Source organism: Odontomachus brunneus, unplaced genomic scaffold, assembly GCF_010583005.1.
Source record: "Odontomachus brunneus isolate Ranch 3 - 2012 unplaced genomic scaffold, Obru_v1 Obru_scaffold_059, whole genome shotgun sequence".
NCBI lineage: Eukaryota > Metazoa > Arthropoda > Insecta > Hymenoptera > Formicidae > Odontomachus > Odontomachus brunneus.
Genome location: NW_022639509.1, coordinates 1,067,701 through 1,076,156, shown reverse-complemented (window position 1 = coordinate 1,076,156; position 8,456 = coordinate 1,067,701). Strand labels below are relative to the sequence as shown.

Genomic DNA, 8,456 nt, shown 5'->3' with positions numbered 1-8,456 from the left:
CGCTCTCTCTCTCTCTCTCTCTCTCTCTCTCTCTCTCTCTCTCTCTCTCTCTATCTCTCTCTATCCCTCGATCTTTCTCTACTTCCTTCTATCTCTCTTTCACTATAGACGATAATGAACTTACGAAGTGATTAAGCATAATTGTATTGAACGAATTACTTAAGGGAAACTATATTACGACGCTGTCTATCTATACATACTGTATAAAAGCATCCTGTAACTTCATTATGATTACTATTAAAATATTACACTTCAAGTTGATTACCTACGCGATAATGTCACCTATCGATTTCCCTTCGCCTTATATTCCTGTAACAATTTCATTAGTCGTACAGATAAACCGTGATTGTAACGCCCGATCCACTGGTAAGAAAATTACGTAACAGCAGATAAACAAGATAAACGAGATTGGAGGATGAAATGAACCGAATCGAGACTTTGCGTGCTCCGCGGAATAAATTCTAATAAATTATTCCACGCAATCCAGTATTATCTATCCATTAATAAGTACTCGAGGCTCAAGATGAAACACGAACACCGACTCAATTAACCGTACGCATTGGCACTTAATTGGCAAACACGTAAGACATATGCATCTATCGAAGTTCACGCTCGGAAAGAACGAAAGTATACGAAGTATTTCAATACGTGCACGTTGGCTCGCGAAAGTACAACGTCTCTGTGGCGATACCTTTCGATTCTTGCTCCATTGGCTCGTGCTGCGCTCTGCAGCGTGATGCATCGAGATATATAAACCTCAAGTGGACAAATAGTCACGAATATATCTCAAAATTTGCTGGTAGCAAAAGAGAAGAGCACGATTACACGATCTACCTTTTTCTTAATCACGTTTCATTAAAATAATTAAAAAAATTTAGATTGTAGAGAGTTCCCTTATCGACGACAAATAAGGCGCGCTCGAGAAGCGAGAGAGCATGCCGCGTCGTTTGATGTCCGTGCACCTTCGACGCTAGATCTCGCTTCATCCCATCATTCGCGCATCTTAACGAGGTAACTCGTTTTAAAATAAGAATTAAAAGAATGAGGAAGTAACAAATCCGAGAGTGATTCTGCGAGGGAGATCGCGACACTCTCTTTCTATTTCTACGGAGTGTTCCAAGTGATATGCGTGAATTTCTATTTTGTCATGTTGTCACGGCTGTTTGCAATCCTCGTGGAATTGACTTGACGCTGTTAACAATCAGCTTGCAAGTCGGGCGAGCAAATGTCGCTGTCTAATCGAGGGAGATCCCTCGGCGACTAGATGGATTTAATTGACGGACGAACCGACGTTGAATTAATGAGGCTTGAACTTTGCCTGTACACACACGCTACGCGTGATCGTTTGAGTCGATCCTCGACGCCCACTCGATCCGTACACGTATTATCGCGTCCCGTTCGATCCCATTCAAGCCCGTCCGACTGAACAACAACGTTCGCGCGCACACCATCGCCCCAACTCTTATCGCGGAATCGCCAAAGAGGACAAGCAAACGCCGCCGCGATTAATTTGGCGTTATAACAGTTATCACTGTAATAACATCGTTTAGCCGATCGGATTGCACTATGAGCGCGATCCACAAGTCATTTCGCAAAATTGCAGCGCGCCGCGCGAATTAACACCTCGATCGCGTTGTTTTTCATTTAAATTCGCTCGAAACGGCGCTCCCCGGTCTTGTGTATTTTTAATCGAACGTAATCAGCTCAAATCTCGTCTATCACACGCTATCATCGATACACGACTAAGCATCATTATCTCCTTTCGCGTTCTCGCATTACACTCGCGCACGTGCCGGTGTGATAACACTGTTGCGTAAAGATAACACGGGAGAAACGCGAATCAACGAACCCAATCGTTCATGCTTCGATAAATAAATGAAATAAAACATCCGATTGCTACTCCCCTATTATGTTGCCTGAGCTACGGGTCGATTTGTACTCTTTAAGAGCTGATTGCACATCAATGCGTTCGACGTCCAGGTCTAGCGTTCATGTACACCTTAAGAGGGGCTTCCGGTTTCCGTGTGTCGATGAAACTGATACTTAACTGCATTCGTTTCAGATTTAAGGTTTTGAAAGCGAGAGAAAGAAAGTGAAGGATAAGAGAGAAATACGAGATAGGGTAGTAATTAAATCGCAATGTGATTTCCAATTTCCCGCAAAGAATTCAATATTTTTTGAAATTTGCGAAAGTTGACCGGATTATCAAGTACATTCCTGTTATTAATAATAACGAAATATTATTTATCAATTTTTGCCACTTTTCAGGTGTCTGACTCCGCATCTGTAAAACAATGTATCTTTTGAGCCAATAAAGTTATTTACGAACCAACGAATTTTTGCAAACTCTTGATACGAAAACTTATGTTTTATCACTGGGATGCAGAGCGACGGCTTTCAGATAGAAAAACCGACAGTAGGGTGTACAGTCGGAAGTGTCAGCGACTGAAATTCTCGACGCGATTCTTGCGGATAGGAACTCGTGCAAAGCACTAAAGCGGGGGTGGACAGAGGATCGTTTCTTTGTTCCCCGTCGCGGAAAGGATGCAGGCGGCTCTCGCTCGTCGAGCTCGAAAGCGGAGACAGGGATATCGCGGCGACCGTTGCGAACCACAAAAGAGCGATTCGAGACAAGCGCGAGCTACAACAGCCTACAGCGGCATCGATGAGGCAATAATTCTACGCGCCAACGAACATTATTGCCAACGTGACGTTGACAAAAACGGCCGAGCTAATCACGAAATTCCGCGCGCGGTCTCCGGTCTCTCTCTCTTTCTCTCTCATTCGCTCGCTCGCTCCCGAAGCGGACCCGCGCCGTTTAGAAAGTGGAAAAAATCGTTACCGGCCGGCCGGCCGATCGATCGATCGATCGATCGACTAGCGGTACAGATCGATAGAACGCGTCCGCGCACCGTGGTGTATATGCTCTCCGCTATTATCTATGACCACGTGATGAGGACTTTAATTAACCCATAACGGCTAAGTTTCTCGTCCTGGCAGTTGTGCGAAATATCATACGACCCTTGTCAAGGTGTAGAAGAGTGATGAATGTGATAAAACTCCGCGTGTCTCCGGGATTTTAATAAATATTTTTTCCGACCAGGGCAGAGTCAAATTACGCTACACCGCGACGGAACTGCGATCTCTCGAATCATATCAAGATACTTTGAAGTGTAAAAGGGAAAAGGAATGAGAGAATAAAGGCGACAAGGCCGCAAAGTACATCAAGACGCGTATCAAACGATTCTATTCCCAATATTAGCGGACTTATCGAACAGTATCGTCGCCGCGGAATCCAAATTTGAGCGCGACCGCGCAGATATCGTCTCAGATATCTCGGATACGAGACTCTCCTTTTAGGACACACCAAGCGGCAACCAATCGGCCGTCGGCTGGCTGGCTGGCTGGCTGGCTGACCAGCCGCTATCGAGTCTCGTTAGTTCGTTTTTTCTTATTTCTCATCTCGGCACGTCGCGCGTCTCCTTTCATTTTAACGCATGATCGCACACCCGATCCCCGACCGGCGTAACACACCCACCGATCTCTAATCCCGCCATGTGTACGTAGCGACGGCTGGCCGGCCGGCCGATCGGCTGGTCGGTCGGTTGGTCGGTCGGTCGGTCGGTCGGTCGGTCGGTTGGTCGGTCGGTCGGTCGGTCGGTCGATCGATCGCTCCCTCGCTCGCAGATCGCGGAATAGAAAACGAATAGCCCGGCGATTGATGCACGGCTATCCGTTTACAAATAATTTCCCGGCCCGACGGCCGATAAATTACCCGACTCTCCGGGGACGAAATTATTTTCAGCCGATGAATAATGGAATAAGTAATAGCGTAATAATGCTGAATTTACGGCCCGGCCGCCGAAAGGAAACCTCGACGGCTCCGATATATCATTATCGGGCTTCCACGATCTCGGTGTCTGCCGCGGTTTCTCGCGAATTCCAAAGCGCGACGATCCGCGCGCATCGGTATTATTATCCAACGCGCCTGCGAGCGACATACGCAAGCGGTGTATCCTTGAGTATTCGAGCGATATTTTATTAACTGTCGTGGAGATGGCTCGCGTAATCGCTGCTTTACATATCCCGTGATTATCGCAAAAAAAAGTCGTCGCGATCAACATCTTCTTCTGCGCAGATGAGATTGCGTAATTGGCTCGATCCTCGTCCGCCTACGATTCGCGATGCAAATCGAAGCTTCTCGCGATTTCATCCGGAATGAGGAAATAACGCGCTTCAGCTCGAACGAATTCGCAAGGATACTCTCGCGCCGCGCTGTGATAAAAAAGTGCTTGGTGTTTGCGACTATAATCACGAGATAATTTAGAGCGGAAAAATCGTGATCGAACTGACCATCTTGTAGTAAAACTAAACCATTTTGTTGCTGCAGCGCCGATGATGATAAACTTGCACGTGTATATTGCTACCTTTTTGTCGGAACAACAAGAAAGTATAGTTGGCGCGTAAATGCCTATCTCACTTTTTGCGAGATTGACCCTTTTTACTTTCAGGCTGCTTCAGTTTCAGCGCCGCGTGTGCTTCTCCAGCCGTGTACCTCGCGTCCACGACCGTGTTCAATAGATCGCACGAGAATTCGCGGAGAAAGATTCTCGATCAATTCCAGCGCCCGTGGAGGATAATGAATCGCGTGTCCGGCGGTGTGTAGCGGCGCTGTCGCGTGTCCACGTGGACGTAGATATCCAGGAAGGATACACTCCTATACGAGCTTGGAAGTCCCTCTCGCGAGACGTCCAGGCAAATCGATTTACATTACTTTCACTGTTTGGTGAAGCTCGGTCAGACTCGCCGGGACAGTCTTTTGCTCCTGTTGCCTTTGTCACTGCTATCACTAGATTTTCTCGCATAATCGGAGAAAGAGGAAAGAGTCGATTAATCGCGAAGGACGATATTCAATCAATATTCATATCACGATAGCACGACTACTTGAAACTACGGCGAAAAGCAAAAAGGGCATATCCTTTAAGCCGATTCGAAAGAGACGCCGGACGAGCTGACTGAGCCGGCTTATTAAAGCGCGACGGCGATTGACCATAAATCAACTTTCTAATTAAAGGCGATTATTTATCCTATCCTGATTATTTGCGAAAGGGAGAACGGGGGAGAGCGATACCTTTATCTCACATATAAATCGTCGTAAATTGGACTCGGATATAATCGATCGTGTAGAGACACGAATCATTCACCACGTAATGCCGATCGATGCGAATGAGGCTTGCGCTTCTTTGCGAGCGGAATTAATCCGGCATACGCGTAGCGTGACTATCACCTCATAAATTCATCGAGGCGATTTCATTCATCTATTCATAAAAGGATCTTACGCGGGAAGATAAGATACAGGACAGGCGTTGTATGTCGCCTCTGAGTAACTTCACGCTACATACACCAAGGTGGACGTAATCAGGACGGTCGTACGTAGAAGAAGAAGAAGACGTGAAGAAGTGCTTTATGTAACTGATCTTTTTCTGACCGCCAAGTAGGCAAGGTGCAGGCACCTTGACGAGATGAGCCAATCGATGGTCGCGGTATATTGCCGATCGGAAAATTCCCATTTGCAACTACTACCATACATCAGTCATTCCTGATCTCGGTAACACAAATAATAATCGTATACCGCGCCCGCGAGCGCGCCGTTACGCTCTTGGGAATCCTCTGACCCACACCGGTCTCGTACGATCGCGTTGTCCTCCACGGACGACGATAACGATCTGCCGCGTAGGCGGATTCGACGTTTATTGCGATCTGACGCCGAGATGGCATGATCGATCGGCCGATCGCGTATTCTCGTCTCCGCGCGGCGTCCCTCCGCGCGAGAATTGATGAAGGCGTCACGACGCGATGGACCGACCGAATTCGCGATGCATTTCATGCGTGTGCGCTCCGTCACGCAGGGGACACCCGCGGCTTACGTAAGAGCGCGACGGGTTGCGCAAGTGAACGCTTTAATTTTACGTTTGTGCGCGGGCGAACGCGGAGGAACGAGGCCCGAGAGAGCCACTAAGCGCGGATTGGCGGTGTGGGAGTCTCGTCGCTGTTTGGGTGGAGGCCGGGCGTGTAGACACACGAGTAGCAGGCCACGTGTGTGGAGCACGCACACAGCCGCGCCGGGAGTGCAAATGTCAAGGGATTCCTCTGATCGGACTGGAGCATCGAGCGCGCGGGAAGCGCCGGAGAAGCGACTTGCATCGTGATGCAACTGCATTTTGCACGCGGCGCGACCGTCACTCGGGTTTCAGCCAGGAGAGATTCAGGATGGACGCGGAATTTCTTCAAGGCGCTCGATATATACGAATTAATCGTTATTAATCGTTTGTCGAAGCGAACGCGATGCAATGTACCATTCTTTTTAATGGCATACACCCACACACACCCACGTACGCACATACTGAATATGCGTAAAAGACGTTGGAGAGCGAGTTTTGAAAAAGATAATTCTGTACTTGATAAGCGCGTGCATTGAGAGAAAAAGTACCTAAAAGACAATAAATATTAGTATTTTTGGGTATTAATAATATACATTTATTTATTAAGTATGTATATTAATATACATACTTTTTACACGAAGTAAATTAATATACATACTTTTTACACGAAGTATATTAATATACATACTTTTTACACGAAGAAAATTAAAAAAAAAAAAAAAAATTTGGATTTTTTTAAATCGTTATTTTGTATAAAAATAATCGTTTACGCTATTTAAAAAATTTTTTTATTTAAATAAATGTATTGTCTTAGTACACCAAAAAAAACTTTTATTTTTAGATATTTTTTTTCTCAATATTTTATATCAATCGTTATTCATTATCTGCCAAAACGAACACGATGCACGACGTCGTCTTCTTCAATGGCATACAGACACACCCACACATGCATGTATCACTAGGGGAAAGACATTGGAGAGCGAATAACGCGGAATTCCGATTTCTATCTTCTCTTTAGACCGCAGTGGATAACGGTTTAATTGGCCATTGTTGTTTACCGATACAGATCGATGTTGAAGCAGAAAAAAGATACGGTCCGAACAAATGTCAGGAGGATGTTTTAGATCGTGAGATGATAGACGATCTTATCTGCGAACGATCAGAAAACGAGCAGGAAACGCTCGGGAATTGTAACGCTCGTAGATTCAGCGCGTAAAGTCAAATTGTCCGTATTTAGAGAGGGGCAATAAGGTTTCTCGAGCTCCCAATTTTTGGCGATCCCTGACCGGATAGTGAGGAGTTACGAGGGAAAGTTTCAAACTCTATTTTTCTTGTTTCCCACATAAAGATTTCTTCCGAGAGACTCACGTCCGGCATCAGAACGTCTCCGTCTATCGGTATCGTTTCTATTTCTCCCGCATTATCTGCGAATAATTTTAATTGCCTATTAGGCGTCTATCACGTTCTGCTATCGGCGAACAGAACGCAGCGAAGAACGACTAAAGTGGAAATAATCACGAGTAGAAAAGCGAAGTTCCCGCGTGTACACACACACACACACACACACACACACACACACACACACACACACATACACACATACACACGTTACGCGAGCGCGGCGATGTCTCGGATCGTCGACCCTCCCCCACGTGGGCATCGATAGGCAAATGTCAGGGGATCCCATGAATCACACCGTGGGTCCAGGAGGAAGGGAGGAAGGGGCGGAGGGGGAGCGAGAGGAACGGAGAGAAACGGAGAGAGCATCCCATTCACACACAAGAGGAAATATCGAATCTCATCGGCGACATCTCGCGCGCCGGCGAAATGTCAGGGGAGATCTCTCTCGATAGGTGTGCTGCTGCCTTCGCCTTCGAGGCGGGCGAGGGGGCCTGATGGGGGTCTGACGGAGGGCACCGGGTGCCTCGATAGATCGCGGGAGCCTAACAGATAAGTCGAGGACCGCGAAACGGGTGACGAAAAAACGCCGGTGCCTTACATAAACCGACCACGCCCTGCCGGAGCGGCACGTTCGCCGTCGGACACATAGGCACATCGGATGTAAAGATTGTGTGTATTCCCGTATATACGTACATACACACTCTTGTGTGCGTGTGTGTATGTATACACACACACATACGCGGATATCTGCGCGCGCTCCCGTCTATGCGCTCCTCTCGAAGCGTATCGATGACTGCTACACAGCCACCACACCGATGTGTGGCGCAGCAGCCTCTCCTATTCCTATTCCTATTCCGATAGTTCTCCGCGGCGTTACCTTACGTGGGTGTTCGTAGGGCACCGGAACGAAAGTCTACCGGCGGCTTGCTAAATCCACGAAATGCTTCTCGAGATTCTATCTCGACCAATCCGGCGAGCTGGCCTGGTATTTGCGGCGTGCGCGCGCGTTTCTGTCGATTATAGGGATATATTATCGGCGAGCGTGTATCGACGCCGATTTGTTAACAACCGCTCCGAGGCCTCGTGCCTTTTATCGAATTGTTACGTTCTTCG

At 47.2% G+C, this 8,456-nt stretch overlaps 1 long non-coding RNA gene across 6 annotated transcripts in view; it reads right to left on the bottom strand.

Annotated features, from left to right (window-relative positions):
• The window catches only part of LOC116845994, a 221,068-nt gene that overhangs the window by 101,474 nt on the left and 111,138 nt on the right, over positions 1 to 8,456 (bottom strand). The window lies entirely within an intron of this gene.